The 19,034-nt window shown below is 43.1% G+C and overlaps 1 protein-coding gene across 2 annotated transcripts in view; it reads left to right on the top strand.

The window, feature by feature from the left end:
• Positions 1-19,034, top strand: part of TMEM121 (transmembrane protein 121) — a 696,740-nt gene that overhangs the window by 442,197 nt on the left and 235,509 nt on the right. The window lies entirely within an intron of this gene.

Here is a 19,034-nt window from a genome sequence, read left to right as displayed (position 1 = left end):
TAAGGTTAACATAAAAATGGTGAAACCGAAAGCACAAAAAACACAAACTGAAACTGGACCCTCATCAGCCCCAGAAATGGACACAGAACCTCACCCAAATGTCCTATATAAAGTGACGGAGACCCTAGCCGCCCACTCTGTGCAAATGGAAAAGGTACTCCAAGCAATACTAGACACCAAAACATTAGAAGGAAAAATAGACACCGTAGTGGCCGAAGTAAAAACGCTTCGAATGGAACAACGGAAACTCGCAGAAAGGGTCGCAACAACTGAAATAACCCTTAAATCGGCGCAACCAGACATAGCAGACCTAAAACACCGGCTTCAACAACAAGAAACTGAAATACTACGCTTAAACAAACGGGCTGACGAGGCGGAAGGACGATCTTGCCGGAATAATGTGAGATTCCTCGGTTTTCCGGAGAAGATCGAACTCCCAACCGCAGAACTATTCCTGGAGCGCTGGCTTAGTGAAAACATATTTACAAATGACCCCCCACCACTATTAATAGTGGAACGAGCACACCAAGTTCCAGGGGGTCCTCCCCGCCCGGGAGCCCCACCAAGACCACTAATCGCGAGACTTCTTAACTACAGAGACAGGGACCAGATACTAAGAAACTTCTGCACAACAGGCCCAATTGACATAGAGACTACAAAAATCACAGCCTACCCAGACTATACAGCTGAAGTCCAACACAAACATGCTACTTTCAACACAGCAAAACAAATACTGAGAGATAAAAACTATTCATACTCCTTGATGTACCCAGCTAAACTGCGGGTAGTGGATGGTGAAAGATCGCATATATTCCCAACATCAGAAGATGCATGGACCTGGATACATGCGAAAGGCCTGATAGACCCTACAGCCGAGACCCGAACACAAAAAGAGTGGCTGACTCCACAACCACGCCGCAAGAGAAAATCAACACGCAAGACTGAATCGGGTCCAACGAAATCGCAAGTAGAGGTGGAACAACTCCAAATCTTAAAACTGCCGAACAGGTTTTCATCCATACAGCCTCGATCCAACCAAGACACAAACAATTCAGATTCTGACTCAACAAACAGTCAACAAGGCCTAATCGCGTCGGCACTCACCGCGGGGCCAACGTTTACCCCACGCTCGGCGGATGACCTTTAATTCTGAAATAGCAGGACTTCCTTCATGCACACTTAAGAACTCAAGGAACAAAAGCAGAACAAGAAACGTGCAGAAACCAAACCAGGCACCACACGCGAGCAACAACCAGACTTGGCAAAAAATGAAGCACGTGAAGGGATGCAAACACAAACAACCGGGCTGGAAATCGGAGACACTCCGGAAAATAGAACAACGCCCCCCCCCCAACCCAATGGGTTACCGAATGGACCTTGCAGTAACTAATGTAAACAGTTGCACCAGTTGTGCCTTGCAGCCCCCAGTAAGATTAACCAATGTAAGTTTTACTTTCTCTTTTACGTTTATTCTATCCCACAAGATGCTTAATATCCCACACAAAGGAGACTCTGGGTGTGACTTGCGTAACGGCTTGGGACCCGGGACACGCGAAACACACTACACCAAGCAATCCACACAAAATGACGGTATATAATATAGTAACCTGGAACGTCAGGGGACTGGCAAATATGACCAAAAGAAGTAAGATACACTCATACCTTAAACGACACAAAATACACATAGCTATCCTACAAGAGACACATGCCACAGCACACGAACTGAGTGAAATAGACAAAAATTGGTCGGGAACAGCACACAGAACCAAAACCTCGACATATGCGAAGGGAGTATTAATATGGATAGCTCCGGGTGTACCGTACACAATCAAAAACGTACATACAGATAATAATGGAAGATACACTAGCCTAGATGGAGAGTTAGACGGAAAGCAACTAACGATAATTGGACTATATGCACCCAACACAGGACAGGGAGAATTCCTCCGAACCATCACCACACAAATCCCATATGACCCGACCATACACTATATGGGGGGGTGACTTTAATAGCGTAATTGAGATGTCATTAGATAGATCACACTCCCCAAAGAGAGACACCCAGTGCAAGACACTGTCCTGTGCATTCAATAAATGGATACAAGAAAGAGAACTGCAAGATATATGGCGGCGTTTACACCCCACAGATAGAGAATACTCTTTCTACTCACCAGTACACCATCTCCATACGAGAATAGACTTATTATTATGCACTAACGGGTTAGCACATATGATACATAACGCATCATACCTGGTCAAAACTTTATCAGACCACTGCCCATTACTCGTAACATTAAAATGGGGCAGAAAATCAACATGCATACCAACATGGCGCCTACAACCCACCCTACTACGAGATCCCCCTTTCTGTGCTAAAATAGCAGAAGAAATAGAAACGTACTTTGCAATTAACACAAAGACAACAACATCATGTGCTGTAGAATGGCATGAACACAAGGTAGTTATAAGAGGCATGTGCATAGCAACGGCAGGCGGGGTCCGCCGAGCATTAAGTGCAGAACTACAAGAAACAGAAAGTAAAATTCGCAACACAGAATGTGAATTGGCTTTGGGGAGAGGCAATAGGATCGAACTAACTTACCTAAAAAATCAATGGAATGCAACGAAACACGCTTGCGTAAATTTGACCACAAACACTACATAGCACGTCTACACGCTGAAGGTGACCGCTCTAGCAGGCTACTAGCGTGGCCAGCAAAAGGGACGCAGAAAGTCACTCCCATAAACGCTATACGCCAAGATACAGGCACAATGGTAAATACACAACAAGAGATCAACAACACATTCAAACAATACTATAGCACACTGTACGCAGGTGAACCTCCCCCACATCCGACACAACTGGCAAAGTTCTTTCAGCAAGCCCCAATGAAGAGGCTAAATGCAGAACAAATAATTAACCTAGATAGACCAATCGAAAGGGAAGAGATACTACAGGCATTAAAACAGTTGGCACACAATAAGACTCCAGTTACGGATGGACTTCCCATCGAATACTACCAAACTTTCACACCACAGATAATCACATCATTCCAAACTATGCTACAAGAAGCATATGAAAGAGGACAACTCACAGAAACACAAAGGGAAGCGACAATTGTAGTCCTACATAAAAAAGGTCGAGATCCTTTAAACGTCCGCTCATACAGACCCTTATCTCTATTAAATTCAGATAACAAAATATTGGGGGAAATTCTAGCCAATCGCCTCCTGCCACTAATGACCACCCTGATACACCCAGATCAATCTGGCTTTATACCAGGGTGTAATACCTCTATTAATATAAGAAACTTAATACGCATCATGTCTATGACTCAGGAACAAGATCACTCCAGTGTGGCGGTGTCACTGGATGTGGAAAAAGCCTTTGACACTCTGTGCTGGCCATTTCTGATGACAACGTTACAAAAAATGAGATTTGGTGCTGGCTTTATACGCTGGATATCCATAATATATACTAATCCCAAAGCACGGATAAAAACCGGCGCAATCATCTCAGAGAAATTTGACCTAGGGAGAGGAACGCGACAAGGTTGCCCGCTATCACCACTATTATTTGAACTCGCAATAGAACCACTTGCGGCAAGACTACACAATGAAACAGTAGAATGGGGTATCCCAGATGGCGAAGAATTCCGCATAATATCACTATATCCAGACGATGCACTAATATACCTACGCAATCACGCAGAATCTCTACCACATATATTACAACTACTTAACACATTCGGAGACCTATCTGGCCTGTGTGTCAACTGGTCCAAATCATGCATATTCCCCATGTGTCCGTCCCCAACACCACACGTCGAAGCGTCAACTGATGATGCATTACAGTGGGAACATACCACTTTTAAATATTTAGGAGTCCACATCTATCATAGCGCTACAGATCTAAGGGAAGGCAACCTGGACAGAGCCATTAGATCAATTAAAAGCTCAATATCCTTTTGGTGCTCATTACCCCTCTCACCTATGGGAAGAGTGGCTCTGGCCAAAATGATAGTACTACCTCGACTACTCTATTACTTCACAGCACTACCACTAATACTACCAAAAACACTCTTTGCACAATTAACCAAGTTATTGATTGAACTGATATGGGCGAATGGTCGTAGAAGGGTAGCTATTGATAAACTTTACCTCCCAATAGAAAAGGGAGGAATGGGCGTACCACACCTCGAGCATTATTATGCAGCAGCACAGTTGCACTGGATCATGACTTGGCTACAAGACCCCCCAAGCCCAGAGGGACACAAAGTGAGAACACAATTACGGAGAACAAAGAAACTAGATTGTCTCATAAGAGGGACACACACCTCACAACACAAAAACGCACTAATGACAGTTGCCGAACGTACCTGGAACCGATATGTTTCTCAGGGAACCCGCGTACCACTATACTCACCAAAGATTCCCCTACTAGCTATACCAGGGATAAATAAACTGCACGATACACTGTATCTAGCGACGTGGATAGCAAAAGATTTACAGAAGATCGGCGACTATATGTAGATGAGCAATACATAACATACACAAAACTGGCAGAGGCATATAACCTAGGACCAGGGGAATTCATAACATACGAGGCACTCAAAGGACTGATACGCAAAGTATGGGGCCAAGGCAACTCAGAACCACCAACAGCCCCCACCCTACATGAACTACTAGCAGATATTAACACGACACCAAGTATATCTCAAATATACCAAATACTACAAGCCTATCCCGCAAAAACACAAACACAAGCTAAATCACACTGGGATAAAGCCCTGCAAACACCTCTCACAGAGCAACAATGGACCATGGCCCTAACAACTACGCAAGAAATTTCCCGCAACGCCCGCTTCAGATACACCCAACTTAATTATTTACACCAGACATATTTAACCCCACTTCGCAAAAAAAGCATGTTTCCACAAGCAACGTCTGAATGTCCACGATGCGGAACCATGGAAGCAGATTTTTGTCACATGACCTGGAACTGCCCACCACTACTTCGTACATGGCACACGTCACACAAAAGACAAACAAATGGACGGGTCTAAAACTGAATCCTGTACCCGAATCCTGCATACTGGGCATACGACACAGACGCAATAAAGACAGGCAAAAACATAAATGCGCAGACCTAGCGTTTATCATCTTTAAACGTCTCATAGCAACACAATGGAAGTCCCCTGGCACCCCAGATATAAACAGATGGCATAAAGACCTAATACACTGGGCCAACGCAACAAAACATGTATTGGACTCATTAAAAGATATAGGGATAGTAGTCAAAAATGCAAAGATATGGGACACCTTCTTAGAGCAGATACTCGAAAAAGATGACACCCGCCCACCTTAGATCATTGACGCAAGATAACGACAAATGATTACAGCAACAAGACACTACAACCGTAAACCATATACAAGTACCCGCAATACTCCTCTAAAGTAAACACACAAGACTGCAAAATAGAACCCCACAAATCCCATATGGACCTCACCGTTCTAACAAACACCCACAAAGAAACCGTCAAATCCCCCACTAATGCATCTCCAGCGACAGCATCTTTCTCACCTCCCCCTAACCCATTATATATAGCTTTGTTCTTTCAACCCCATTCCGGATTCTTTCTCTTTTGCTTCCCTCTTCCCAGTTTTCTCATTACTTTTACAATGCTCCTTTAACCAAATGCAATAAAGATTATAACTGCAAAACATGTAGAACTAAATGTATAAACTGATCAGAAGCAAAATAATGATAAAAGAAACTCATAATTGCATTATAATTACACTGTTTATTAAATCAATGCAAGAGCTGTTCACTGTAAAATTCAATAAAGAGATTAAAAAAAAAAAGTGGACAGAGTTGAATGAATGGATGGCCTAGGAGATACCACTCTGGCATGGCACCTGGCTGAAACATGTGCCTGGTCCAGTTAGATTCTCATGTTGGGATTACATCAGTGTTTAAAGATTGGGCAACATATGGGAAAACAACCATACGAAATCCTTCTGAGAACTGTCCAATGCATCTGGACTCCATAAATGTCTGTTTCAAAAATATTTTCAGTTGAGCCATACTTTTGATTGCCACGAGAAGGTGCAGGCAAATATTTCAGAACACATCCCTCAGGAAGCAAAATTAGCAAAAGGGAAAGATATCTCACAGATCTACCAATGCTTTGTAAACAATACTTCCCACAGGCTGACTGAAATAGAACTCGCCTGGGAGATGGATATTGGGCCCCCAGATGAAAGAGAATGGCAAGAAGCCAAAATGACCACCTGTACACTTGCAATCTTAGCAGCTTTCTTATTAATTCCAGGTAGATGCACAGACCATATATTATTCTCATCATGCTTCTGGAAAATGGGCAGCATCCTCTGCCAATGTTGATTTAGATTCCACACCTTGAAAGAAGATTTTTTTCATGTGACCCGGTCATACCAAAAAGATCCAGGAATGTTCACTAAAAATCTTGAACAGAAATCCTGCTTCTACTTGTTGGCAATAATTGAAGAGGAAGGTTTCCAAAGAAGAGCTAGGGAGAACCGCAGTACTGTGAAAAACAAATGGAAAATACAGGGTGGAGTGGCGGGTGGGATGTGCAATCATGGGGGTTGGCCAACAACAGAGGGGAGGGGCTTGGCTACTCATGGGAAGTCTGTGTATGGCTGAGGATTGGTCATTCGCATTGTCTTGGACTCAGGCCCATCATCAAACCCCCTACTGCGTACGGTCAGAAGCTATGCTCAGTGAGGGAACTGGGTGAATATGATCAAAATCCCCAAAAATCACTGAAAAAAACAAAAGTTAATGTAATGGTATAGTTAGGTATGGTAATAAGATTCAACTTTACATTAAAAATACCTAAAAATTCATTGTAAAAAAAGAAAGTTTAAAGTGATGTTATAGTTAGGCCTTGTGAAATATATAAAAACTAGCATTTTAGAACCAAAAACACTGAAGTTCACTTGTTATAGTAAACCTGGCCGAAGTCGACCATATCTCACAGATATTCTTTGGGCCTGTGAAGAATGGGGCCCCCGGAAAAGTTGGTGGATCCTCTGTGCTACAGGGGCTACAGGGCCCTGTGTTACGTCCCTGTGTTTTTGTTATATTTTTCCTAAGTATTGTGTTGTCGTGTTGCTCTTTATAAGTGTTTTGGTGTCCTTATGTGGTAGTTTTCGCCATCGTTAATGGAATGCTGTTGTTCGTAAATGATACGTTATTCTTCCTAAGGGGTGTAATGTTGTTCATAACAGTGTGATGTTCTTCTTATGTAATATGAGGCTTGAGTCACAAAGGTTCTGCTTCTGCTACGGGAATGTCATGTGTTGTAATCCCACCAATGCAGAATCAGCATTTCATCTTTACAAGGAAACGAAATTGAGCTGCCCTCAACTAGTTAATAACAACACCCATCCTTTACCGTTCTTAGAAATGGCACAGGTGCAGTGTATAAAAGCACGGTATTATTATTATAAACAAATAATTTAATGTTTGTTTTCGTAACCAAAGTTTTGATAGTGAGACCTCAACTGTCCACAGCAACTTTATTAACAATTCAATTTGACTGATCAATATGTGTGCCCAAAAGTGATTAAAATTTAAGTTTTCCTCTTTCTCAAGAATTTGTTTGGGGGGAATTTGATCCTTCCACCCACACACAGATCATAACGGTCTATTCCTTAGGTCCCCATCCTCAGTGGACACCTCTCCATCACAGTCATGCTCACCTATCAGATTTAAAAAAATTCAGTAGCTCTTTGCTGATATTTGTGAGCAAGACGACATGTTGACTGAACATCTAAGATAAAAAGACATTGACTGATGCACGTTAATAAATATGTGTCACTGTGTCAGAGAGAAAGAGAACAGAACGATGGCACTATGGCAGAAAGTGAGGGACCAACGAGAGAAAATGTAATAAAATTGTCAGAGGAAATAGTAGAGAGAGAAGTAGGACAGAGACGGCAAAGCAGGGTGCAGGTAGAACAAAAGAAGACAAATAAGCCGTGAAGGGCACATTTTAGTTATGTATTTATAGGTCTTTAACTGCACCTAAAGTGTTGTAAACTCCAAGGGTTTTGCACTCATAACCTTCCTATTGAAATGCAGTTTTCTGAGTTCCAAAACAAACGTAAACTTACACACAAGGGTAACTTTAACTCTGTGATTCAGGCACCAAGACTATGGGAGTGGAAATCAGGGCAATAACAGTGCCCTCTGTTTGGACGGGAGAGTCCAAAGTCTTTGAAGTATATTAGAGGTTATCGGGCAGAGATCATTGAAGGTCATAGAGTGTCAGGGGTGGCTTCTGAACTGCTTCCGGTTGGTTGCTTCCAGTTGACTCCTAGTGGAGGCCAGCTGGAATGGAAGCCCTGAGTCCAGAGCCAAGGGCTTGTAGAGATCTTCCGCCTTAAGGCTTGCACGCTTATAGCCTGTCGTACTAAGTTGTACCATCTTTTACTGTAGAACAGCAGGTTCAGTGAGCTTGACTTTGAGTGTCTGAGCAGCTGGAATGGTCAGAACGCTCTGTACATTTTTGAGGCGATCTGTGTTTTTTGTGGTGGAAAAACAGTGTAACATTCTCTAAATGATGTACAATTTCTGTATGAAACATGCCTCCTCTGTCTGTATCAGAATAAGAAGACACGTTTTTACATTCCTGCTATTTAGACATTTACATTATCTGGATCTCTTTAAATAATATACATTTGTTGAAATTACTGTATTGAATACAGAAAACGGTGTGCAGTTAACCTTTTGAGGGAATCGCAATGGAAAAATATTATGGTATCTATTCAAATTAGGAGAGAAAAAAAAACGACAAAACTATTACTTTTTCCATCACTATGACAAAGAAAACAAGGCTGTCAGGCGTGTACGTGTCTTGCTTGCCTACCTTACAGAAATGCGAACAGGAGCAGCTTTTTGCTACCAGGCTGTAAACATGTAGGCCTCGCTCCTCTTCCTTAGCGGTCCTGGGGAAAAAATGGGGTTCCAAAGTCTGTTTGATGGATAATTGTTTTCTTTCAACTCCTGTCAGCTTCGGTGCGGAAAGTAGACAGTACCACTATCTCAAAGACAGCAGGTAATTGAAGGAGGCACAAGTAGACAGCATGTGATGGGGCGCGTGAGCGGGAAGGCGTCGAGGCGGATAGAAGAAAGAGGATTGGAAACTCTTGTCCAAAGGGCTAAAATGTAATCTTCTCTCACTCTGTCTTCTGTGCTGTGTTTGATGTGTCAGGTGTGACTCACCAGCTTGTTTGTGTTGACTTCCTTCACAGGTTTGCTGTGGTGTAACGAAAGTGGAGGGAAGGGCCCTGCAAAGACCATGAAGGGGGCCGCCCTCTGGACTCACTCAGGAGTTTTCAGGCCAGGGTGCTGTGCTTAGGGGCACCATGGAACTTCAGGGGCCCCCGCAGGGCGGGGGCCTTTGTCACGCCAATGGTTGGCAGGACTGGGTATCCACGCACCCAAAGAGCAGGAGGCACATCCTTTTCTACTCGGCCCGCATCAAAAGAGAGAATAAAGAACATGAAATATGACATTAGGCCCAACTGGTTTGGCATCATATTGTATCCTCAGATACTGCTGTGTGCGCATGCACTGTCATTTGTGGAAATACCAGGTGACTTGTTAGTAAATACGGTATATGAGTTTTTGGGTCTTTTCGAGGGGTAAACCACCAATTTGTGGTGAGATCAATGACCACTTCATCTCACAAAGGACGTGTCAGGTGACCAAAGGTGTTGGCTGGTTTGCAGGTTGGCAGTGGCAGAAGAACACTTATGTAGAGCTTATGTGTTCTCTCACTTCCGTAGTTTATCACTGCAGTTTCCTCTTGCCTGCCCATGCCGCGTGCCTGGTTGAAAGCACTTTGCCATGAGCACTCGAGCCTCTTCTGAATGCTTTATAGTGGACGTGTAGAATGCATTGTCCAACATCCACCCAGGGGCCTATGTGCATTGGTGCAAACACTTGACTCATAAATCCTACACGTTATGCATGAGATTTAGACACTGCTGGGCAAAGAGAGGCCACGACTGCTCTGTTCTCGAGCTGTGCTGTCTGTAGATCATGTTCAAGCTCAGAAGTACTTCTCCAGCCCGGTGTGAATGATGCAGATGCAACTACCTCTTTCTGAAACCCTGCCTGTCCTGAGAAAGTCAGGAAAGAACGTGCAGTTGAGTAAGAGAGGCGACATGAAAAAAGTTAAACAACACCTCCCTCCTAAATAATGAAGATGAAGACAGCTAGGATCAGCGCCCTTGGGTGTCTGTAAATAAATAAGAAGGAGATGAACTCTGATATTAAAACTATAACTCACTAAAATAGAAAAGGAATTCAGACTTATTTAGTGGCAGGCCAAAAATTAAGATTTTACTTGATGAAAACCTATCAACCTGGAAATAATTCAATTTTACAGCCTTGCAAAAATTAATTAGTGATTAACTTATGCAAATAGGAACAGTGAAGGCATTTTAGGACATATTTTCTCTGGTGAAATGTGTTTTGACAGCTACTTTACAGCTCTGGAACCCAGGTTTGTGAGTTTATGCACATCGTGGATGGGAGTCAGATCTCTCCTCTCAAAGATCTAAAGCTTTTCTGCAACTGAGACACGGGAGCGGCACACAACATATAAGAACAATCACATTCGTTAAGTGTTAGGATGCTAGATCCTGTATTACCTGTGTGTGACCTGCGCAATGTCAGTCACTAGAGGCCCCATCGTGACATGGACAGTGAGCTACCAGGGCTAAAATTATAGATTCTAGTAGTTGTCTCCCTCAAACTCCAGGGACCATGAGTTGTTGGGTTAGAAATGGGGAATAGCACATAGATCCGGCTCAATATCAGCATGCACATCACTATTCTACACCCAATAAGGGCATTTTCTTCTCCCAATTGCCAATTACTGCTTGCTATGAACAGGTAGTAACTGAGCGCAGAGTTGGCCAAGGTCATCGAACAAGAAAGGTATCAGATGGAGAGCAGGCTCTTGTGATCTTGTGATGAGTGTAGAGGGGGAGGTGAGCATTGCATGCTGCATAGATGATGCCAGATGGGGCCAGGTGGGACTGGGCTGTGTCAGTGCTTGTAGCTCCTCCCCTGTGCTGCCAAATCCAGATACAGAAAATCCAGGCCCTGCATTATTGAACCTTGGAATTTAGTATGTGAGAACACAGGACAACTCATAGTTTTGCAGAGTACCTACCCTCTAGTGATACCACTGCAAACCTGGATCACTACATTGCAAGTCCTTGTTACTCCCTCTGAACCATTTTTTTCATGCATCTTCTGACATTTGGGAAGCCCAGTCCTCTGCAAGCATTAACCACAGAGTATTCTAAGTTATTTACAAATTTGACCACAGCTGATTAATATTTTGGGATTTTATTTAAGGAAATCACAAAGTAGAATTTTGTTAAACTGAATCGCTACCAGGTAAGTTACTGTTTCTAAATCATTCATAACAGACAAGGTAATGGTGAGCGGTGCTTTTTCTGTCAACAAATATGACCATTAGATTTACTTAGATTGAAAATCAAGATCTTGTTAACTATGTTGCATAAAAACTAAAATTTGATACTGTGCTTTTTCAGGAACTACTTTTCTTACAACTAAGAAAATAAATTGACTTCCGTCTCACCAGAAAGTAATATATTTTCCATTTTGTTTTTGATAACACCACAGATTGATTGATCACTTACAAATGTCTTAAGATTCAAACAAACAAAATAGTATGACTTAGGCCAGTATGAGTATTTTTCAGATCTTAGATCTCTGATGGTGAGCAGGTCTATTCAGTCCCTTCTAGATGAAGCACTGCCCATTCCAGACAAGCAATGACAAAGCAAAGAGTTCTTGACTTTTGGTAGAGGAAGTGTTTGTAATAGTTGTGTGACTTTGAGTGTGCCCTAGCTGTTCAAGAAAGAAAATACCTTATTGAAGTAACACTGTTTATTAAGCGTTAAGATTCACACTTTACCCTCAAAGAAAGTGTTATGAAAATGAGTTAGAAGCGGACGTTTGTGTTGTGTGTGGTGGCATGCATTTTCAGTAAAATTCTGCATATTAGTTTCTTTTGACAAAAGAACAGTAAGTCAATGCAAATGAGTGCTCAAGGTCGATTAGTCAATACCATTATGTTTTTATGACAAACTAAGGCATCCAAACAGAATTTACTTTAAAAAAAAGCTATAAACCTGCAATGAAAATGTCATCATGTCAACATACTTAATACATGAAAACACACACTGACTAGCAATTACAAACTACATGGGATGTTGCATCGGCCGTGTAACAAAAGGCAAAAACAGCAACACAACAGATACAATGTAACCATCAAGAAACTGCCACAATCTTAATCGACAGCCCATTAGAGGAATGGCAAACCATGTAAAACAAATGAAGGCAAATGAATAAAAGGGGACTGGCCCAAAAAGCACTCTGTACTGTACCTTTTCTTCTACATCTTATTTGACAAAATGATAACATTAGGTCTTTTGACAACTAAAGGTGCCTGTAAACAGTACTGAAAAATACCTTCCTCCTTAATTGCTCAGGATAAAACCTTGTCAGCACTCCATAGCAGCTTCATAGTTCATGACAAATGGACCGTTATGAAATCTACTGTACTTAAAGAACTTTTTGAATGTTGGTAGTGATCAAACAGACATGTTCTGCTAATTGAAGGGCCCTAAGGGAAGATATGCTCTTTAACATATATGTTAGGCCGCTAGCAGATGTGGTGAAGTCCTTTGGGATCTCTTTGACTTCGTATGCGAATGACACACAACTTATTGTCTATTATCCATAGTTTTGACGGAGGGTATAGCCAACTTTCAAAACTGTATGACAGCTGTTGCAGGTTAAATGTACCATAACTGTCTAAAGTAAACGTCAACAAAACTGAGATCCTTAGCTGAGCCCATGCTTGGGGAGATCAGTGGTGGACAAAGGTGTTAGGGCCCCCTCTAAAGCCTAAATTGTCTGTTAAAGAATCTTGGAGTGTGGTATGACGACACACTTTCTTTTGAAACACAAGTCAGTATACTAACTGGCACATGCTCTGTTACACTGAGAAGCCTCACGCCGATCATTGGAATTTTTCATCCACAAATACAGTAAATGATTTTAACTATTTTGTGACTAGACTACTGTAATATCCTGTACTTGGGTACCAACTGACCTGTCATCGATAGGTTACAGATTGTCCAGAACACATCCGCGAGCCTACTTTTTTACTTCTCTTCCCAAATTCTGTTCCATCTCTAGGCTTCTTTTCAAATTCCACTGGCTACCTAGTGAGAAACACACATAGTTCAAAGCCATGTGCATTGCCCATAGAATCATGAACAGGCAAGGTACTCCCGGTTTGGCTTTTCTGATGCAACAGTATCTGCCTACCAGAGCCCTATCCTTGGCCAATTCCTATTGGGCCCTTATAGCACATACTAAAAGGACAAGATCAGAAGGATGCTCCTTCCGATCACTGGCACTGATCCTGTGAAATACTCTGCTTCCAAAATTAAGGAAAACTCAGAACGATTTGAGTTTCAAAAAGCAGCTAAAGACTTGGCTGATCTCAGTCTAGGTTCCTTGTGCTTTTTTATGTTCTATGATTAAAGCTTGTAGAAAGCTGGCTCTCTATCTGGTGCACTAAAAAAGAAGTACACCATGCAGAGAGCCCTGTGTATCCCCAATTGGTAAGTAGGTCTAATATTCTATATGTGGTGGTGTGAGAAAGCAGTTAGGCTTATCAAGGAGTCGTGTTAAGCATTTGTTGTAATCAGAGAGGCAATAAAAGAGACACACACTCAAAGAATAAATCAGAGACCAATCTAGAAAAATAACACTTCTTTTAATATATGTTTGAAACACAAGAACTTCGTAATCAGGTAAGTACCCTTTTTAAGCATAAATACAATGCACTTTCAGAATGCAATTTTCAGAGTTCTTTCAATGTTATCTGATAGAGGAAAAACAATGTTAATCGAATACTGGCTTAACAATGACTTATGAGGTCAAGCTCAAGGAGCAAAGTTAAGTACTGGGCACTGATCACAACCACACCGGTAGGTCACACTGGGGCAGATGGATACAGGGGTGCAGTAAGGCATCAGGTGCTCAATGGTTCTCTATGGGAGTTGTACCTCGTGAAGAGGGTCTGCATACTCTGTCTAGGAAGCCAGTCGGGGACAAAAACAGGTAGGTAGTAGGCTTGGGCTGCTCAGGGCATAGGTGCACCTTTGGTCCTTTTCTCCAGAGCCCAGCTGCAACAGATGCAGGGATGTCCTTAGGCATCAGGTTTTTCCATCAGGGAGTCCTGTGTGTTGAGGCTGCAGGCATTGTCAGGGAGTCCAGCAGGGGTGGTCTTGACCTCAGAGGAGCAGGGGGATGTCGTTGGCATCAGTGACCCACCTCAGATTGCGTTGGGGGCTACAGGTGCAGTGGTGGCTGGAGTTGTCAAGTTTCCTCTTAATACAAGGCTGCAGGAGAGGGGGGGTGCAGAGGCTGCTGGCATTGTGGGAGAGTCTGAGAGATGAAACTCGAATTGACTCGTACTCTGGACAGCCTCGTAACCTTTCTGGCCCCGTTGGTTCACTTTGCCTTAGGTTGTGGACATCAGGTGCAGGGGACACTTCAGGTGTTGTGGCTTTGCTGTACTTGAGGCTGCAGAGTCCTTTCTTGGTACTTCGCTGCTGAGTAGGTCCACTCTTCACAAGAGTCTTGAGCAGCCAGTCCTCCTGGGTCTCTTGGAGTCTCAGGTGCAAGATGAGTCATCTTCTTGGGCAGAGTCCGGCGAGGTCAGAAGGCAGGCAGGTAAGGCTGGTACCGAGTCAGCTGCTTCTTCTTTTCCTCTTCTGCAGGGGTGCAACTCCTCTTTGTCCTTGCTTCGTAGGTCATCGAGATCTGAGTTCTGTGGTTCAGGGGTGCCACCTAAATACTCAATTTAGAGGCATTAAAGGGAGTGACAAGGGGTAGCCAATGGGCTGACCACCTTTAGGGTGACTACACCTTTTCTATGACCACTTCCGCTGGGAAGTGGGCATAACCCTAACCTTTGTGGCCTAATTCCTTCCAAACAAAATGGAGGAACTTAAAAAGTACTGTCCACTTCAGCTTGTCCACCTTAGGGGTGGGACTGCCATGAAGTGGGCACACCTCCTAATCTTACTTTTCTTCCCACCTGTGCTGCTGCCAAAAGTTGGGTCAGGACAGGCGGGGGCAGTCACCTTCACCATCTGGAGAGACCTGGGTCGCATTATAAAGGCAGCTAGTTCTTTGAAGCTCCTCATCCTGGAATGTCCATTCTGCTTTGGATAAGGTCTTAGCACCTGCGCCCAGAGCAGGAGTTTGTTCTGGGCGTCCGAGAGCGTTGTCTCCCACCTCAGGGGGGCTAGAACTTGGTCTCGAGTGGCTGCACTGGTTTTGACCAGTCAGTGAACACACCAGTAGCTGGGTAGGTTTTCAGGGGCGCCTCTAAGGTGCCCTCTGGGTGCAGGTATTGGTGAATCCAACACTGGCATCAGGTTGGGCTCACCAATAGGTGATGTTTGATACCAAACATCCCTATGTTCAGAGAAGCCATCATGTAGCTTGGGAACTCGTATTGACCAGTGCCCAGCACAAGTATTTAAAAAGACTTCACTGATCACTCACTATTTCTGAGAATCGACAAAGACATAGCAGGGGCATATCTGCTCAGGCAGATATGCCCTCACATGTAATATAATGCACCCTGCATTAGGGCTATAAGGCCTGTTAGAGGGTTGACTTACATATATTGCATGCTGTGTTTGGGGGACATGACACACAGGCGTATGTCATTGTTTTTTCACTTTTGTCTGCACTAAGACACGCAGCCTGCAATGCAGCTTGTCATGTGCTTGGTGTGGGGTCCCTTAGGATGGCAACATATGTGCAGCAGCCTTTAGCTACCCTTTACTAGGGACTTACAGTGGGTGCTAAAGTTTTTGCCAACTGGGGAAAAACTACTGTGAAGTTTTGGGGAAAGAGATATGGGACTGGGGACCTGGTTTGTCATTCAGAACATACTTTTGGCAAATGGTCCATCTTGCAGACACCCCATAACACCACACTGTGCTTGCAGCGCAAGCATAGCTGTCTCCTGTATCTGTCTATCAAGGTCTGCACAATATATATGCTTGGTAGTCAGTGCTATAAGTCCGAGAGTGATAGAAACTTTTCTCAATGGTGAGCTCCTTGAGAAGATTAAATAATGGAACTTTTGCTCATAGTACTTAATACAGTCTGTCCAATCACATTTGAGCTGTGAGGTATGACATCATAGTGAGTACCTTGAAAGAAATAAGCAGCAAGAGAAGCTCAGTGTAAGTAACATCCTGACTGAGTAGGGAAGCAATATTGCTTAAGGAGCTTCCAAAATGGTGGGCAGCAGGCCTTTATTTGCATTTAATGACACCTTTCTGAGCAAGCTGATTGACTAGAATAGTCTAAGCATTCAATCACATACCAGCTGAGCGCGTGTGCAGTTGTATCTTGTAGGCCAGCTGTGACAATCCTGGAATCCTTGCATAGCTGTACTCTGTATAATTGACTGCCAGCATTTCACTAGACCTCTTGCTCCCCGGGGCACAATAACAGCCCTGGTTGAGTGGTTAGCTTGTCCACGGTTTCAACTTCTCTTCAGTAAATGCTGGGTTTCTTTCTAGTCCCTGCTCGATGTGATGGACATCGGTACTGCGGGATATTTCTGCCTGCCAGCTCTGTCCAAGCCAAGACTGCAGTGGTAATTATTTCTTCCGCAGCCTTGTACTCGTCAAGCCTCTTTCATGCCTTTATTTTTGGCACGGTGTCTTAGTTCTCTGATTGTGAGGTATTGCAGCGCAGGGTACAGTGTGTGAGGTTTCCGACAGTGATCTGGTATGAATACAGGCCTGGGGAAGAGATTCTTGTATCAGAAAAATATCTATCCACTCCACTGTTAAGACGGAAGAGGGAAGAGCAAGGAGTAGTTTCAGATTCCATCCTCTGACACTATGTGTGATCCAGGGCAGACAAGGTCATGGGCCGGATTTGGGGCCTGATTTAGAATGTGGTGGACGCGCTAGGCCATCACAAACGTAATGGATATCTCGTCCGCTCTATTGCGATCTCCATAGACTACAATGGGATTGTAATGTGGCAGACAGGATATCCGTCATGTTTGTGACAGAGTAACCACCTCCGCCAAACTTTACATAAAGCCCTTAGATTTTGGTGGATGGGTTACTCCATCATTAAGGTGATGGATATCCCGTCCGCCGAATTAAAAATCCCATTACTTCCCATGAGATTTATATTTCGGCAGACAGGATGCCAAAATCTAAATCAGGCTCTATGAGTGTATTTCTGATATATGACTTTGATACATGTTTGTGTAAGAGAGAGCAGTCCACTATTTTATCTAGTGTGACATCACTGTGGATATTGCGACTCAATCAAAGCATGAAGAGGTATCATCAAGGTTTAGTCCAGATTCGCAATTCCCAGTCCGGAAGCTTTAAAGTGAATGATGTGAATTCTAACTTAAGGCCAGGTGCCGGGTCAACATTCATTTATGCTGGTGCTGTTGCATTTCAGTGCTGGCGCGCAAGGCTTGGTGCAAAATATTTTACCACCACATAATGAAAGTCATTTTGGGCGATGCTGTCGGGTAACAACATATGTCCATCTTTCAGCAGATAATCTTCCGTCGCAGTATAGCAACGCCAAAGCACCGTACTTACAAAACAAACCACCATACCAGCACTAGAGCGCAAACACTCAAAACAATGCAACAATACACCAAAAATATGTACCATATGCACCGACAAAATGCATCAAACCAGCACATTAACACCACAATAACGAAACACAGCTCAACAATACAACAACACAATGGAACACAGAGTGCACAGCATACCAAAACAGCATATACAACATGTCAACTCAACACCTCCTTTATATCGGCTGCTGCTTGCAGTCACTATAGAGTGCTTGGTAATTGTACTTATGTTCTAACTGCACTGTCTCCTGATATTGTAGGAGAGACCTTGTCCTTACTTTCAATGACTGCTCTCCTCTTTATCACTTTGTAACAACTTTCTGCAGGCTTGGATTTCTATAGAGTTGGATTATTATTTGCCTATGATGAGTGAGTCTAAAGTAGGTTGCGTTAGCCTTTGGTTTTGTGAAATGATGCAATTTTTTGATGTAATGGCTTCCTTATTTTGTTAGCTTTGGTGAGTTGCAAATGTCATGTCTGTGCTTAATATGTGTGTGAAAAATGAGATTTATGGTGCTATATCTTTTCAAATAAAATAGTCGTACAGTGGATAGAATTATTGTTTTTAGTTCAGAAAGTGTTATTCAATTGTTATCAGTGGTGTTATTTTTGTCAAAATGTCTGAAAGCACTAAGGAACGGCAGCTAGTGTACATCACAACCACACCGTATGCATGCCTTGACCTTGTCTCAGATTGAAGTCAAATGACTCTGGTTGCTAATGGTCTGTCTCCTCCCAGCCCCCGCTCCATTCTGTCTACGATGCCAAGACTCCCACCCACCTTAGCACTCCTTCCTCGCATTCAGTGCCATATCATGTGCAAATGCACTTCAAATGCCTGCCCTAGTCCCACAGAACTGCGGCAGCTGCATTCAATCCACTATGTGATCCGAATTAGCACAGATTTGATGGGTAGGAGCCCAGGTTGCCAACTTGGGATTTAAGGAGCGGGGTCAATTCAGCACAGGCTGACTCTGTACAGAGAGATGTAGCTCTCTAATGCAGCTTCGAGGAACTGTTATAAAAATAAATAAATCCAATCCTTCTAGTAATTGACTAGCGAAAATTAAACCTACTAACTAAGCACAATATGGGACATTAAGCACCCACAAAGAACCCACAATATGTGACCATTCACTTGTCTTTCCACAGACATATATTATATCCCTTTACAAAAACGATGTTTGTTGTCAACCTGAGTCCATTCCTGCCCATTTA

This window comes from Pleurodeles waltl, chromosome 9 (genome assembly GCF_031143425.1).
Source record: "Pleurodeles waltl isolate 20211129_DDA chromosome 9, aPleWal1.hap1.20221129, whole genome shotgun sequence".
Taxonomy (NCBI): Eukaryota; Metazoa; Chordata; class Amphibia; order Caudata; family Salamandridae; genus Pleurodeles; species Pleurodeles waltl.
Note: the sequence above shows the minus strand (reverse complement) of the source record. Positions and strands in the feature narration are given on the sequence as shown.